General features: G+C 32.7%; 1 non-coding gene across 1 annotated transcript; it reads left to right on the top strand.

The window, feature by feature from the left end:
• The first annotated feature begins 6692 nt into the window (after window positions 1-6692).
• LOC118602357 lies at window positions 6693-6822 on the top strand. The gene has a single exon (XR_004950695.1). It is a non-coding gene; the product is annotated as a small nucleolar RNA SNORA17 (small nucleolar RNA).
• The last annotated feature ends 4122 nt before the right edge of the window (window positions 6823-10944 follow it).

The following is a 10944-nucleotide window of genomic DNA, read 5'->3' as shown; positions in this document are numbered from 1 at the left end:
TCCAAAACCTGGCTCTCATACTCAAGAAACCAGCATAGTACCTTGGAAGCTACTCCAAATCTACCGTCCCACAAGCTCATTAATGAAGTGTTAGAAAGTGCCATTAGCTAAAGGCAGTCACAGTGGTGCTCTCAAATTTATCATTCATAAGAATTACTTAAGGTTACCTTCAAAAATGCATACTTCAGAGGTACACACTGAGAAATTCTGGTTTAGATGGCCTATGGGGAAGGGAAGTATTAGACCTAGGTGTATGTACCTTTTAATAAAATTCTCTAGGAAATTCTGAAATATAATGGCAAATCAAAAATATTTATATGACATCAATTTATAAAGAAAAAAACACCTGAGATCATAGTCTTTAAACTTAGTATAGATGTGAATTCCAGTATTTTATTCACTGTGTGATCTTGAATAAGTTATTAAAACTTTGTATATCTCTGAAATCTCATCTGTAAAATAAAGAGCATCATTGAAACTGATAGGAAGGTGGTGAGGATAAACATTTTAAATATTTTAGTTGTTATCTTTATTATTTTTAATTTTTAATTTTTACTTTTATCCTCCCTAAAATTCTCGCAATGGTATCTTTAAATTGCCAGGCACAAGGGAAACAACTTACTCCTTTTGAACATTTCTAAACCAAACGATTAGAAGACTCTTGCTGTATTCCTATGGTACACTCATAATAACAAAGCTCCTTTTCATATTGTAATAATATGCATCACAGAAGCATAAAGAACAATGCAATTGTGCAAGAATGAATTGAACCAAAGTTATATGATGGGGCAATAACATCTTCCAAACAATATCAGTCATTACCCTGGGGCCATGCCATTGGTGTGCCATCATCAACCAAAAACATTCAGTAAAATTGGCATAATAGGATTCCTCCTATCATTTTTCATGTTTCTTATGCAGAAGTAGGGATGGGAAGAGGAAGAGAACTTGAGAATCTTTCATATTTACAACATTTTCTAGTTTTTTCCCTCCAAAATATATTTCTCAGTAAGATGCTTTATTTTCCTTTTGTACCAGCAGATTCTTCACATACGTTAGACAATTTTTTGTGTGTGTTTAAAAAAAAAAGGCGCCAAACATAAGTGAATTCTTAAAATATAAGACACAAATTAGTTAGAAGAGATTATGGAAAACTAAAGTTTGAATTAATAGCTTTCCTGGTGAGAGGGAATTTCTAATGGTACTGGCCCTCCTTGTCCCTCAGCCAGAAGTAGATACTGATTTTCCTGAGGGAAATACAGTTTGTTGCCTTTCCCCAGGGGCTTAAGACTTTTGATCCATAGAAATGAAAGGGCAGAAAACTCCTGCAGTTTCGTGCCGTATGCACAGCACTGCTACTAGCTCGCCTCAGGCCAGGACCATAGGGAGGCTGCCTGTGATCTCTTGCTCCACCCTCTGTCTTTCTCCTGTGCATCTGTTGAGAGCTGTAGAGAGGAGCCTGCAAGTAAGTGACAATTCCCACTATTTCTGTGGCTCCCAGTGGTTCTATAGATTCATTCTAGATCATATCAGCTTTAAGCATTTTACGACATCCTATGTGAATTCTTCGTCCAAGCTTTTTACAACACTCCATGTCTAACCCAGGTAAGCAAGTGCTTACTTCTTATTTGACCAACCTGACTAAACTTCAGACAGCCTTCCTGCTGTCTTTAGGCCTCTGTTCTCCCATTTCTTAGAGCATTTCCTTTAGAAAACTTGTAAGTGTAAATTGGCTGTGCCCCTTTAAGAGGTAAATCTTTTTGAAAGGCTCTTGCTAATTTTACAACCCAGGAGTGTCTTTCTCAAGGCAATTGGGAGTGCTCCTTTTAAACTATACTCATCAAGAAAGGTAGTGTCCCTGTCTCAGTGGCAGGGCAGAAGCCTAACTTCCATGGATGTTTTGCTGCAATTGCAAAGTTATTGCCTGTCATGAAAGTATGATGCATTTATTTTCCCTTTAGGTAAAGTCAATTGGCAGACACAAATAGCCTATGACTTTTCCCTAATATTCGCAAGTACTTATCCACTAGCTAATCCACTAAAAGACCTTCTCACCCTTTGTTTTTATGCAGTTGAGTTCAGACTGAGTTCTGGCCTCTCTTACTACAATATCCTTAATTAAAGTTTTCCTTGCCTATTTAACTTGATTCAGTGTAATTTTTGCATTGACGCATCTCTCCTTTGAAGATTCTGTCTTTGATTGTATTTTAAGCTAGATGATTACCTTGCAACCTCAGCTTTCTTATAGTGTAAGAAAAGTTGTTGTTTGGCAGCTTTCCCTGAATTTCTGTTGTTTGAATGGTAAAAGCAACACTCTTTTTATCTTTCTACACCTTCAGCAAAAATCAGAAATAGAACTTTATACTTACATTGTGTCCTTTTCGTTTTCCAATTGAATGTGTGCTGTATAATGGAGACAGCACATTAGAATATTAGAACATAGAACACTTATGAGTGATAAATATGCTTATATTGGAGATGCAGCCTCAATTACCAATAAAGAAGCACAATCAAAAGCACCAAAATCATAGGAAAATTTATTAGTAAGAATTTAATAAGCCACTTGGAAAATTTATTTACAAGTCTATTTTCATTGTATTATGAGACATTGTCATTGCACTCTCATCAAAACTAAGTGAAAAACTGGACAAAACATAAATAATTTATCTCAAATATTGTCTAGAAGAAACACAGAACTATGCTACCATTACAGAAGGAAAATAAACTACCGAGCCTTATAAAATTCAATGTAAAAAAAAAAAAACAAGAAAATGAAAATAAGATAAATAAAAATTAAGATAATTAGAAAACATAGTAGAAATGGAAGATAGGCAAAAGGAATCATTTTTACATTATTGAAATCTTTAATTAAAAAAAATAAAACTATGGACCAAAGATAATCTTCAAAATTCTGATCTCAGCCAGAAATAGAAAAAAAAACCTAGATATTCACGTTGAAAAGGCTCACAATGTACCTGGGAAAAACGAGCCTAGAATAACTATCTCTAAAACATCTCAATAAAAGAATTATAGTTCAAAGACAAGGATAAAATCTTCAAGGCCTCTAGGAAAATAAGTTACAAAGGCAAAAAATGACTGGCATCAAAATTTATAAAACCAACATATAAAGCAAGGAAACAATGGAGCGGGCTTTTTAAAAACATTTTTAACAACTTTACTGAGGTCTACTTAATGATAAATGCATATTTTTAAAGCATACAATTTGAAAAATTTGACATATGTGTGCACCTATGAAACCATTACCATAATCAAGTTAACATCGCTATCCATAGTAGTTCCCCATACCTTTGTATCATTAGCAAACAACCACTGATCTGCTCTCTGTCACTATATTTACATTTTATATAAATAGAATCGTATAGAATGTACTTTTCTTTATCTGACTTCATTTAATATTCATAACTATTTTGATATTCATAAACTATGTTTACTGTATCAATAGTTTATTCCTTTGGGTTGCCGAGTTGTATATATTGTATAGATGTCCTACAATTTGTTTATTATTCATCTTTTGATGAACCCTTTATTTGTTTTCCTTTTTTGGCTATTATAAATGAAGCTTCTCAGGACATTCCTGCACAAATCTTTGTATAAACATGTGCTTTATTTCTTAGGGAAATAACTAGAAGGGGAAGGGCTGAGACGTATGATAAATGGATGTTTAACTTTTCAAAACACTGCTCAAGTGTTCTCTAAAATAGTTACACTACATTCTCCCCAATATTTGGTATGGTTGGTCTTTATCTTTTCTGACCATTTTTATAAATGTATCATTCTATAAAACTAATTTTTGTTAGGGGTACAGTTCTATGTCTATGTCTTTCTTTTTGTGTTTTGATTGCGTATATTCACTTGCAATTGTAAACTAATACAGAGATCGATCCTATATGTTTTTATAGCATTTGGTTCTTCTTTATGTTTTCTATTTTATTGCTGAAACGTTTGGTTTCTCTGTTGATAATTTCAACTTTTTCATATTTCACACATTTCATAATTTTTCATTGAAGTGTTTTTTATGATGACTGCTTTTAAATCTCTGCCCAGTAATTCTATCATTTCTGTCATTTTAGTGTTGGCACCTATTGATTGTCTTTTTCATTCAGGATGAGATCTTTTTGTTTCTCACTATTATGAATGATTTTCATTTGAAATCTAGGTAAGGTCAATGTTATGTTGTGAAGTCCTGACCTTTACTTAAATTTTCTATTTTAGTTCTCCTCTTCTGACACCACTACATCCCAAGGGGAAGGGAGAGCACCATAGCCTTGTTACTGCCAGGTAGTGGTAGAAATTCAGGTTTCCCACACGGCTTCTTTTGACAACCACTAGAGTGGGCTCCTCATTACTGCTAAGTGTGGATGGGAGCTTAGAGTACTCACTAAGTCATCAATGATACCTCCTTAGCTGGGTAGTATAGGAGTGCCTCATTACTGCTCCCTCCATGGCCTCCACTGACACTGTAGAGTGGAGAGTAGCTTCCTAAATTTTGGACAATGAGATAGTCTTGACTGTCCATCAAACCTCCCTGTTGGAGAGAAGGTGTGTAGGGTGCTTTATGTTGGTGGGTGGGGTCAAATTTCTGGTTCCTGCATGGTTTCTACTGATACTTGAATTGAGTAGTCCCCATTATTGTTTAGCCAGGATAAAAGTCCTGGGTTCCTATTGGCCTCCCCAGTCACCATTTCATCAGTAAGAAGAAGTTGTAGTACTTTGTTGCAGCCTTGTGTTGTAGCCTAGGTTCCTTACTTGGCATTTTTAGGTGAGGTTGAGATGGGGCCACATTTTTTTCCTTTGATGTTTAGCTGAAGGAGAGGGGTTATTATCTAAAAGTGTTCTGTCTTGCTAAAGTGCCCCTTTTTTCATCCTTTTGCTAGAGAAAGCAGACTTTGGGAGAGGGTTTTTCCATCAGAAAGCATTGGCATTCTGAGTTGCTGACTTTGGAGATATATAAGGCAGAAGGAAAACCCAAGAACCACATCACCACATCATTTCTAAGGTTTCAAGGTTTCTAATTATTCTGACTTCTTCTTTTCATCCTTCAGAGTCTTCTGATGTTTACTTTATATATGATTTTCAGGGTCTTCAGTTGTACTTAGCAGGAGGAATAAGAAAAAGTATTCTTTTCTATCTTCCCAAAAGCAGAATTTCTGGATCAGTATTTTAAAAAATCAATGGAAAAAAATCTAAGAACCAAAAATTTTATATCCAACTATCCTTTAATCTTCTATCACACATGCCATTAATCTCATTCAGTGTATTTTCAACCTTAGACATTGCAGTTATTATCTCTAGAGGTGTAATTTTGATTTTTTAAAAAATATATCTTCCATGTTTCTACTGAATATGTCAGTCTTTTATCGTGCTTCTTAAACATGTGAACTACAATTATAATAACTCTTTTAGTGTCTTTGACTCCCAATTTTATTATTTGTTTCAGTTTGGGCTTAGTTTTTATTTTTCTCCTTGTTATGGGTAGCATTTTCCTGTCTCTTATCATGTCTACTAATTTTTTTTTATTGGATTCTAAACATTGTAAATTGAATATTGTTAAGTGCTAGATATTTTCATATTAGTACAAATACTCATGAATTTTGTTCTAAGTCATTCTTAAGTTTTTTGGAAAATGTTTGATTTTTTTACAGTCTTGCTTTTATGTTTTGTTAAGTGCCATCACTGCATCACTCAGTTTAGGTTTAATTATCCCTTTTCTGAGGCAACATTCTTTTGATTTCTCTACTTGATCCCCTATGAATAATGAGCTTTTATGCTCTGGCTAGTAGAAAAAAGCAATATTTCTAGTATTTGCTATCCTTACTGATTGTTCTCTTAAATGCTTTGTAGTTCTTTTCCCATCCTTGCATAATTTCCTCATATATTTGCGCTGATTGAGAATCTACTCAGTACTCAAGGTGGAGACACTGTGCACATCTTCAGAAAGTTCTCTTTCTGTACAACCATCTCTTTTTCAGTATACTACTCTATGATACTTTCTGATTCCAAAATATTATTTTAAGCTACAATAATGAAATGTATGATACTGATATAAAGACATATAGAGCAATAGAACAGAATAGAGAACCCAGATAAAAATCCATGCATATATAGTTAACCAATCTTTCATAAAGGTGCCAAGAATACACAGTGAAGAAAGGATAATCTCTTTCAGCAACTGATAATGGGAAAATCAGAAACTCGCACGCAAAAGAATAAAATCTCAAGCTTATCTTATATCACGTACAAAACTAAAGTCAAAATAGATTAAAAACTTAAATGTAAGACATGAAACTGTAAAATTCCTAAACACATAAGGGAATTTACGCTAGTGGTCTTGGCAATGCTTTTATTCATGCAACAAAAGCATAGACAACAAAAGCAAAAATAATCAAGTAAGACTACATGAAACTAAACAGTTTCTGCACAGCAAAAGAAACAATAAACAGAGGTAACCTATGGAATGAGATAAAATATTTGAAAACCAAATGGAACAAAATATTTGAAAACCTAATATGTGATACAGTAAAATGCTAATCTCCAAAATATATATAGGAACTCCCACAACTTGATAGCAAAAAAAAAAAAAAAAAAAAAAAAAAAAAAAAAAAAAAACCTAATAACTCAGTTTAAAAATGGGCTAAAAAATTGAATGGGTATCTCTTCAAAGAAGACATACAGCTGTCCCCAGAGGCATTGCAGATGTGGCTGCTGTGTCACATTTGTGTCATTAGATAGCAGAGAGAAGAGAGGCTGGTCTACACTCAGAGTTCTGGCCCATGAACATTGGATGATTGATAGGCTGACACTCAGACTGTTGATGTGTGTTGGCAGCCTGAAATATATTAATAAAAGCTCTTGAATTCTTTCCTAGAAAATAAAAAAAAAGAAGACACGTAAAAGGCTGACACATATATGAAAAACTGCTTAGTATTACTCATCATTGGGAAAATGCAAATCCAAACCACAATGAAATATCACCTCACATCTGTTCAAGATGTCGTACTTATATATGTGATGAAGGTGTAGAGAAATTATAATCCTTGCACACTTGTTGGTAGAATGCAGAATGGTGCATCTGCTATGAAAAACAGTATAAAGTTCTTTTAAAATTTAAATATAAAAGTACTATATGATCTAGCAACCTCACCTGAGTATTTATCCAAAAGAATTAAAATTCAGATCTTGAAAAGTTAGCACTTTTATGTTCGTTACAGCATTATTTACAATTGCCAAGATGTGAAAACAACAAAAATCTCTACTGATGAATGAATAGATGAAGAAAATGTGGTGTATACATACAATGAAATATTAATCAGCCTTTAAAAAGAAGGAAATTTTGCAATATATGCAAAAACAAGGATGAATCTTGAGTACATTAGGCTAAGTGAAATAACCCAGTCATAGAAATACAAATACCGTACGATGCATTCCACTTACACAAGGTCTCAAAAATAGTCAAATCTATAGAATCGAAAAGTGTAGTGGTGCTTTCTAGGCCCTGGGGAATAGGGAGTTACTCATTAACAAGCATCAAGTTTCAGTTGTACAAAATAAGTACTTTCCAGAGATCTGCCGTACAACATTGTTCCTGTAGTTAACAATACTGTGTTGTGTACTTAAAAGTTTAAGAGAGTAAGAGATCATGCTTAAGTACTCTTACACAATACAACAGAAGTTTAAAAAGCTATGATGAAAATTTAGCATCCTAATTGAAATATGTTCTATATGTAAAATATATTCTGAATTTTGAAGATTTCATACTTAAAAATAATGTACAATACCTCATTCATAACATTAATATTTTAATATAAACTACATATCGAAATGATAGGTATAGTAAATTAATAAAATAATTTAATATTTAATGAAATAAATAAATATTTAATGAAATAAATAAATAAAATTATAAAACTCAATCATAAGGCAACCAATAAAATATGAGCAAAATATTTTAGAAGACATTTCTCAGCAGAAGATATATGTATGTGTGTGTGTGTGTATGTATATACATATGTATGTATATATGTATATACATATGTATGTATGTATGTATATGCATATGTATGTATATATGTATATGCATATGTATGTATATATGTATACGCATATGTATATACACACACACATATGTGAAACATTCTCCAAAACATCTTTATTCATCAGACACAAGCAAATTAAATACAGAATGTGATAATACTACACATAAATAAGAATGGCTAAAATTAAAGACTGAAAACATCTATTGCTGAAAAAGAGATGGGACAAGTAAAATTCTCATTATTCCTGATGGAAATATAAAGTGATATTCTTTTTTTGAACAGTAATTTAGCAACTTCTTATAAAATTACACATGGATCTACCACATGACCTGGAAATTCTATGGCTAAGTATCTACCCCAAAGAAATTGAAACCTATAATCTACACAAAATCTTGAGTATTCTATGAAGGGAAAAAAAGTGATAATAATCCTAATGTTCATCAACACATGAATGTATCTTAAAATAGTCGTACAGCAAGATAATTCTCAGAATTCAAAAGGAATAAATTGTGGATACATGTAACAAGAGGATAAATCATAAAACCTTTATACTGGTGTAAGCAGCCAGGTAAAAAAGTCTATATTGTTTAATATTATTCATTTAAAATTCTTGACCAGGAAAAAATTTTTGCATAGTGACAGAAAGAAGACTAATGTTTGCCTGAAGCAGGAGCTGGAAGGGTTAGCTACAAAAGGCCCAAGAAAAAATTCTGGGTGACATAAATGTTTTATATGTTGATCAGAGTCGTGGTTACATGAGAAATTATGTTCATCAAAACTTACCGAACTATGCACTTAAAATAGGGCATTTCTTATATATAATTTATACCAAAATAAAGTTGATTAAAAATTATAACACACTTTTCTTATTTGTGTTGTGGATAATTATTGAAAGACTTAGGGCCATTGAATCCTTTCTCCATGGTTGTAGCAGTGATATCTATGTCAGCCAGTGCTAGAGACCTGATAACTACTGTTAAAATAAAAATCTCACAAGGGTCATTTATAAGAGTAGAGTTATTTGTCTACATTATAAAGATACTGATATAAAAGAACTTAAAAAATAGATCCTGAACTTATATGAGTGAATTCCATAGGAACATCTTAGAAAAAACTGGAAAACACTTTGAGAGTTCCTGATCTCTTAAAACACATATATTCAAGAGTCATCTCATCACAGTTTATGTTTCTTTGAGATATACTGATGGAAGATGGGATAGAGAAAGTGTGTTTTTAGTACATGTTATATTCCAGACATTGCTGGCTACCACAGATAAATCAAACAGAAATTGTAGCATAGGAATTTTAAATATAAACAGGGAAACAGATGCACAAAAGTAACTCTAAGGCAAGTACTTCTATACAATAATGCAGTGAGAAAAAAATATTCCAGGATGTAGCACTTTTATGATGCAGATGAAACTATGACAGCCATTCTGAAAAGGCACACTTGGTAGACAAGTTAATATGTTAAAAAGACACCATCAATTCAAGCTTTTTTTAAAACCATAAAATAAAAAGCATTTTCTGTGTTCCCATTTACAAACGTGTATTTCCAGCAAAACTCAAAGAGCACATGGAATTAGCTGACACATTCAGTTTAAAATTGTTCTGAAATGGAGTCCTGGAAACTCAAATAACCACCCTCATTTGAGCAATGAAAGAGTAATTTAACTCTGCCTAAGGGGCAATATGTTTTGTAAAACCCCTATCTAATTTTTCTGTGATATAATGCAACTAGTCTTAATGGATTTTGCCTTTAAATATCTCTAAAAGTCTGCAGCAAAATAACTCAGAATTACCATGTCTTCAATTAAACATACTGTGCTGCTCTAGGGGGATTGGACTTGAATACAGTGTTTACCAAGATTGCAAAGTCTAAGAGCTGCTACTACTCTATTAATGGCCTAATCTGAGAGATAAATGGGGATATTAAAAGGAAAATATAGATCTTTCAATAATGGAAATAATTCTTTATCTGATAAGTTTTTTTTTTTCAAGATTGTAGGTTCAACACATCCTAACCTACCCTCCATGTTTCATATTCCAAATGTAGCCCATTTTTTAAGATGCAGTTCAATCATCAACTTCTGTCATCCTTGATTTCTCTGGAATAAGGGGAAATCTTAATTAGAATTTCTTTGATACTTTCTATTCCTCAATTTTTAAATTATCACTACTCCCCACACATTATAATGTGTCTTCTCATTTTACTGGATTTTCTTAGGTTGTTTCCAATATTTGACCCCAAAACATGTGTTATGTACATTGATCAATTGGTGTCTTCAAGGCATCTGATATTGCACTGAATGAAGAGTAAATTAAGAAACTATTCACAAAATATAGAAACAACAAAAAGTCTATTTAGAGAACAGAGTTCTACTTAAAAATTCTATTAGTATAATTTCATCTGAAAGCACAATTTGGTCCTACTACAGGATAAACATATCTCTTGGAATTCCCAAGGAGTTCTGTTTTAATTTTATGATTTTACTTGAGAAACACACAAAAACAATTTTGAATAAAAAGATGCAGGAAGAGAACAGTGGGGAAAGAAAAGGTAAGAACTCAAATGAAGCAGTGGAAACCAAAGAAAACACTGCCACTTAGAAGGTGACAGAACTTGTTTTAATAGGTGTGAATTTACTTAAAAGATTGATAATTATATCATAAACTTGTCAAGGTGAATGTGTATTAATTATTTTACACAAATGCTCTGATCTTACAGAATTGTAGAGACATCCAAGATCTCTGTTGGGATAAATTGAGTGCTTTTGTTTGAACAGTGTAAATATTAATTTGATTTGATTTGTTCATTGGAAAAAAAGAGTTATGTTTCTCAGCCAGATGCTAGACAAAGGAAAGAGATCCTAATTTGGGTAAACTGGGC

The sequence above is a fragment of the Rousettus aegyptiacus genome, unplaced genomic scaffold (genome assembly GCF_014176215.1).
Source record: "Rousettus aegyptiacus isolate mRouAeg1 unplaced genomic scaffold, mRouAeg1.p scaffold_m13_p_4, whole genome shotgun sequence".
NCBI classification, from domain to species: Eukaryota; Metazoa; Chordata; class Mammalia; order Chiroptera; family Pteropodidae; genus Rousettus; species Rousettus aegyptiacus.
The sequence above is the reverse complement of the archived record's forward strand: the minus strand, read 5'-3'. Positions and strand labels throughout refer to the sequence as shown.